We start from the raw sequence: 7,167 nt of genomic DNA, 5'->3' as shown, positions 1-7,167 counted from the left end.
ATTCCATAAACAGTGTTTTCTGCGTTTGCTTCTCTGTTTTTCAATTTTTGTTGAATTTTAAATTTTCTTAGTTTTACTATTTTTTTATTAAGTAATGCGTATTTCAGGCAGCCTATTTTTTGAGTCGACTAAAAACAGGTTTTAGCAGTGCCGTGGCACTGATATATATTTACAAAAGTAGTCGAAGGCCTCCTCAAAAAAACGTGTCATTGTGGTCTCAAAATCTTCTAATTCTAGGCTTTGCTGAAATAAAAGCTCTTTAAATTAGCAAAAGGGCTTAAAAATTCCCCCCGAATTTCTTTAATTTATGTGATAAATACTTTTAACTCGTCTAACCATGATTTAGGTATTTTTTACATTTAGGTATAAATGTATTTCTTCTTGCCAAGCAGCATTTCTTACATTTTGACAACATTGAATTTCAGCTTGCCTAGTTCTAATCATTTCACTAAGGTATAAATTATTTTTAAGTTAATAGTAAATGTTCTAATAACTTCATTAAGACTAATATCATCCATTTCAATTTCACTATTATCAATAAACATATTAGAAGTAGTATTACTAGTGTAGTATCAAATAAACCCAAAAGAATTTTAAGAATCAAGAACTTTTCTATAAAAGTACTACTATTTTTAGAGAACATAAGAATAAAATAATCAACTTTGATAAATCGCCTTTATTTATAAAAATATAATAATATTAATAGTATAAGGATATAAAAACATATCTAAAAAGAGAAATAACAATGCTTAAGTATAAATCAACAAAAACCTGCAATCCTAATAACAATAAACTTAAAAAAACTTAATAATGAGCTTACTTAAACCCAGAACACTGGGTTTAAGTAAGGACAAGGGCATTAAAAAACGTCTTTTAAACGTATCGAGCGTCTTTTGAACGTCTTTAAACGTTTTAGACGTCTTTTGAACGTTCAAATGACGTCTTTTTTGATCCGGTGCCCACTGGAAATCAGAATCAATATGACAGCCTAAACAAAAAAGTAAGTTGAAGTAACTAAAAAGCAATTCAACTCTTTCCAACAGTTTTAAAAAATGAAACAAAAATTACTTAAAATATTAAAAAAAAGACTAAAAATAAAAATGAACTAAAAAGGAATTCGCACAGTACTAATAAAAAACTACCTAGCCAGTTTAGTTCTAACTTTTTCTAAAAAACGAAAACAGACTATAAAAATCAGAAAATAAAAACAATTAACAACAAACAAACGATTATATATATTTTTATTTTCTCTGGGACCCATATGGGTATACCCGCCGGGTATCCCGTAAGGGTCTTACGAGGTTTACCCATTGCAAATCTTGAAAAACTACGTTTAAATGTTTAAAATTTACAGAAAAAGCAAATTTATATATAACTTGATAGGTTTATTTCAAAAAAAATAATTAAAATTACAGTCGAAATTAAGCAAACTTTTGAACGACTCTTCAATCGTATATCGAATGCTTTTACGGTTATCTCGCGAATTGGAAGCTTTTCCATTGTTGCTTAAACGACCTCTTTGAAAATTTCTTTACACGATATCTCGTTTCTATATAACCTGTAAAAAAATTAAAGTTAATTGTTACTCTTAAATTTTATAGAAAACAAATTATTTTTAAATTTATAAAACTCTTACAATTTCTCCTAAAACTCTTCAGATAAAAATGTAATTTTCAACATCGAAGGTAGAAAAATATAATCTTTAATTTTATAATCGACATTTATTTAAACGTTTCAAAATGTACTTGTAATAAATAAGCATATGCTTGTGATTCATATAATAAATTGATTCCTTTAGTTACTGATAAGTAAATAATATAAAACAATTATATAAATATAGGGGCTAATAATTTTAATAATCGTTAAAATAGAGCGAAACTTTTTTCATTTCAAACTAAGGTTTCATCAAATAAGAATCATCAGAAACCTTATATAACGGTATCGTGGCTACTAGATCTAAACACCCACCTCCTTCAAAAGGGCCCCAAAATCCTTAAACATTTTTCCAATAGGCAATACTAGATTAAAAAAAAAAAAACCTTAAATTTTTAAAATGGCCTCTAAATTTGCAACTGAGCCCCCTAGGCACAGCTCTGCTTTTATATATATATATATATATATATATATATATATATATATATATATATATATATATATATATATATATATATATATCTATATATATATATCTATAAATATATATATATATATATATATACATATATATATATATATATATATATATATATATATATATATATATATATATATATATATATATATATATATATATGTATATATATATAGAATTCTTATATGTTGTCAGAAAGTTTTTTCCATATTTTGTTGACAAAAATTAAAAATTAAAATGCAAGACCGGAATTTTTTTTTTTATAAATCGATAGAGTGCCTGCCCCAAATAAACCCTCAGTCGATGTAGCAGCACTCCCTTGCGGGTCAGGCTAAAAGATAGTAGATGTAGCAGCACTCTGTTGCGAGTCAGGCTATTTGTCTGTCGATATAGCAGCACTCCTTTGCGAGTCAGGCTATTTGTCAGTTGATGTAACAGCACTCCCTAGCAAGTCAGGCTATAAGATAGTCGATGTAGCAACACTCCACGCATGATTTACAGTAAAAAAAATAAAAATAAAAATAAAAACATTGTTTATATTGTTAAAAACATTCAGAATATTTTTAAAAACATTCTGGTCAATTAAATTCGGGTTTTTGTGGTTTTTTTAAAAAACGAATAAATTGTAATTAAATTAATGGTTTTGACTTTGGTCCAACATGCAAATGTTGTACTAAAGTCAAAAGTAATTAAAAGTGACGTATGTGTTGGCGTAAGAATCATTTTCTTCCTTCCGTGCTTCCCAAATGCAACAAACTATAGAACTACATATATATATATATATATATATATATATATATACACACATATATATATATATATAAATATGTATATATATATATATATACATATATATTTATATATATATATACATATAAATATATGTGTATATATATATATATACATATATTATTATATATATATATATACACATATATATATATATATATATATATATATATATATATACATACACATATATATATGTGTATATATATATATATACATATATATTTATATATGTATATATATATATATATATGTATATATATATATATATATATATATATATATATATATATATGTATATATATATATATATATATATATATATATACATATATATATATATATATATATATATATATATATATATATATATATATGTATATATATATATATATATTTATATATATATATATATACATATATATATATATATATATATATATATATATATATATATATATATATATATATACATATATATATATATATATATATACATATATATATATATATATATATATATATATATATATATATATATATACATATATATATATATATATATATATATATATATATCAGGGTGTAAACTAGCCCTGTGGAGTTCGATCATATGTGGTATTCCCACATATTCATGCAATTAAAAAAAAAAAAGTCCTATAGAAAAAAAGTGGTGGTGTTGTCAGCCCTGCTTATTAAGTCATGTGATTTGTCAAATAAGTTTTTTCAAAATATTGAGAAGCCGTTTGCATCAGATATTAACAAAATTTTGATCAATACGAGTATTGGGTAAGTCCTTTAGTTATTGTTTTTCTTTTTTTGTTTGGTAGTTTATATCAACTGGTAGTTTGGTAGTTTGGTAGTTACCAAACTGGTAGTTTGGTAGTTTATATCAACTTTAAGGAGTAAGCAGATTCTATCTGTTGAACAGCCTCACACCCCTTCTTCATCTATTAGGCTGGTGCAGATGTATTTTTAATACATTCTTTCCAGTTTAGGATGTTGAATGCTGGATCTTCTTGACTCAATGCATGGGTTTTGCTTGTGTCTCTGTTTTTATGACTAGGCAACTCATTCTATTATCTCCTTATGAGGGTACAGCTCTTAAACTCAGTTTTATGGTTCTGAGGCCGGATAGTAGACAGGTTTCACGAACTCTGTGGTAGCTCTCAGAGAGGGTGATTCCATCAACAGCTGAAAAATATCAAAGTATTAACAGTGCCATGTTGCGCATGTATGGTGTCCCTGTTTGTACTTCTGGTGTGCATTGCGGAGGCCACATTTGGAGCCCTTTGTTAAGGCTTAGAGTTTATTAGTAGTAGTGAGGCAATTGCTTGGGCTATTAAACAGTGTTCTGAGTACTATCTATGCTTTGAGTCAAGTTCTTCAATCTAATTTAAAAATGAATAAAGTACCAAAAACTATAAAACACAAAAAACCATCATCATCACCAAGTTCTCTAAACCTATCATTCACTAATATTCGTGGTATTCGAAGTAACTTTTCTTCTGTTTAGTTTTATCTCTTGCAAAGTTCACCAGACCAACTTGCTCTTTGTGAGACTAATTTGAGTTCAGCTGTCTCATCTTGTGATCTTAGTGTTGATGGTTATCTTCCTCTAATTCCTAAAGACTTTAATAGTCACATGCTAGGCCTAGTCATTTACATTCGTAAGAATTCACCCATTTGTCGTGAAACTAGGTTTGAATCCATAGACTATTCTTTTATGTGCTTTCGTTTAGTACCACTTCACTCTATTGCTTTTCTCTTTGTTCTATATCGCTCTCCTTCATCTCAAGACTGCACCCTTTTTGACGTTATTTCTGATCATATTGACCAAGCCCTCTCTCTTTATCCATCAGCTAATATAGTTGTTGTCGGTGACTTTAATGCTCATCACTCTGAATGGCTTGGCTCTAGTGTCAGTGATTCTGCAGGCATTAAAGCCCACATTAATTGCCTTTCTCAATCCCTAACTCAAATAGTCAGTTTTCCAACTCGCTTTCCAGACAACCCGAATCATTTACCTTCTCTACTCGACTTATGTCTTGTTTCTGATCCTAGTCAGTGCTCAGTTTCTCCACATTCACCCTTAGGTGCTTCTGATTACAGTTTGATCTCTCTAAAACTAATATCTCATTCTTCTTCATCACCTGAATCCCCCTATTATCGAACCTCTTACAACTACAGTAAAGCTGATTGGGATTCTTTCCGTGATTTTCTTCGCGATGGCCCTTGGGTAGAAATCTTTCGTCTCCCTGTCAACAAATGTCCTTCTTACATAACTTCGTGGATTCAGACTGGCATGGAATCTTTTATTCCCTCTCGACGATTCCAGGTCAAGCCTCACTCTCCTCCATGGTTTTCCTCACACTGTGCTGCTGCAATTGCCAATCGAAACCGTTACTTCCATATTTATCAGCAAAACAATTATCGAGAAAACAGGCGTCTGTTTACTGGATAATTTACTGCTAGAAACAATTGTAAAAAGGTTTTGTCTAACGCCAGAACCCGCTATTCTCAAGTCATGAAATCTCGTATCTCATCTCAAAAATTAGGCTCTCGTGACTTCTGGAGAATCTTTAATAATATCAATAATAAGAGCAAATCTATAATTCCACCTCTCTTAAATGGTTCAGACTTAGTCACCTCACCTAAAGACAAAGCTGAATTGTTTGCTAAAAACTTTTCATCAATATCATCTCTTGATTCCACTAGTTGTTTTCTACCTGATATTGCCAACAAACAGGTTGATCAATTGCTTGACATTCATATCACTCCAGCATCTGTATCTAAAGTGATTTCCTGTTTAGATACTTCTACAGCTTGTGGCCCAGACAACATACCTGTTATTGTCTTGCAGAAATGTTCTCCGGAGCTGTCGTCTATACTCCCAAAACTATTCAACAAGTGCTTATCAGAGCCTTGCTTTCCAGCCTGCTGGAAAGCGGCATCTGTTATCCCTATCTTCAAAAATTCTGGAGAGCGATCTGATTCGTCTAACTACCATCCCATAAGTCTTCTTCCTATCATAAGCATAGTTTTTGAATCTTTAATTAAAAAACACTTAATTTCTCATCTTGAATCTAATCACTTACTTTCTGACCATTAATATGGATTTCAATATTCTCGTTCTACAGCTGATTTGTTAACAGTAATAACTGACAGGTTTTATTGTGCATTAGATAAAGGTGGAGAGGTTAAGGCCATCGCTCTTGACATTTCAAAAGCTTTTGATAAAGTTTGGAATGCTGGCCTTCTCCATAAGCTATCTTCTTATGGTGTATCCGGCAACATCTTTAAGATCATTGAATCCTTCCTTTCCAATCGTAGCATAAAAGTTGTCCTCGATGGACAACACTTTTCTTCTTATTCTGTAACTTCAGGAGTTCCTCAAGGTTCTATCCTTGGCCCTATACTCTTTTTAATTTACATTAACGATCTTCCAGATATTCTCCCATCTAAGGTGGCATTGTTTGCTGTTTAAATTATTGCAATAACGATTGGCTGAAAAAAAACTCAATTTTTTTCAGCCAATCGTTATTGCAATAATTTAAATCTTCCTATATTTATGAACGGCGATGTACTCGATGAGTCACCTACTCTTTATCTTCTAGGATTAACTCTTACTTACTACTTACCAATCTTTCTTGGAAACCATATATCAAATCAGTTGCAAAATTAGCATTTGCTAAGGTTGCGTCTCTTTATAGAGCTCGTCACTTTCTTACTTCGGATTCTATTCTCTATCTCTATAAATCTCAAGTCCGGCCTTGTATGGAATATTGTTGCCATATCTGGGGCAGATCTTCTAATGATGCCCTTTCTCTTTTAGACAAGGTGCAAAAACGCGTTGTAAACATAGTTCGACCTGCTCTTGCAGCCAACCTCCAACCATTATCACATCGTCTTATTGTTGCTTCTCTTCCTCTTTTCTACAAATACTATAATGGGCACTGCTCTAAAGAGCTAGCGTCTCTTGTGCCATCTACTATAATTCATTCTCGTGTTACTTGTCATTCAATTAAGTGTCATCCTTTTTCTGTGACTGTTCCTAAGTGCTCCGAAAATGCTTATTCGTCTAGTTTTTTTCCTCGAACATCAGCTCTATGGAATTCGCTTCCTTCATCTTGCTCTCCTGACTCATATAATTTGCAACCTTTTAAGTCGTCTGTCAATCGTTATCTTGCTTTACAATCTTTATCTTTTCTCTTTCAGTAACTTTCGACTTTAATTAGTGGCTGCTT

At 30.5% G+C, this 7,167-nt stretch overlaps 1 long non-coding RNA gene across 1 annotated transcript in view; it reads right to left on the bottom strand.

Moving 5' to 3' along the window:
• Positions 1-724: 724 nt before the first annotated feature.
• LOC136084268 (uncharacterized) overlaps positions 725-7,167 on the bottom strand; it is a 14,929-nt gene continuing 8,486 nt past the window's right edge. Inside the window, exons 2-4 of the long non-coding RNA XR_010640443.1 lie at positions 1,414-1,558; positions 1,143-1,167; positions 725-988 (exon numbers count right to left, since the gene is read on the bottom strand). This is a non-coding gene — a long non-coding RNA (uncharacterized LOC136084268). The remainder of the gene's footprint in view (positions 989-1,142; positions 1,168-1,413; positions 1,559-7,167) is intronic.

Source organism: Hydra vulgaris, chromosome 08, assembly GCF_038396675.1.
Source record: "Hydra vulgaris chromosome 08, alternate assembly HydraT2T_AEP".
Lineage (NCBI taxonomy): Eukaryota > Metazoa > Cnidaria > Hydrozoa > Anthoathecata > Hydridae > Hydra > Hydra vulgaris.
This window is presented reverse-complemented; position numbering and strand designations above follow the sequence as displayed.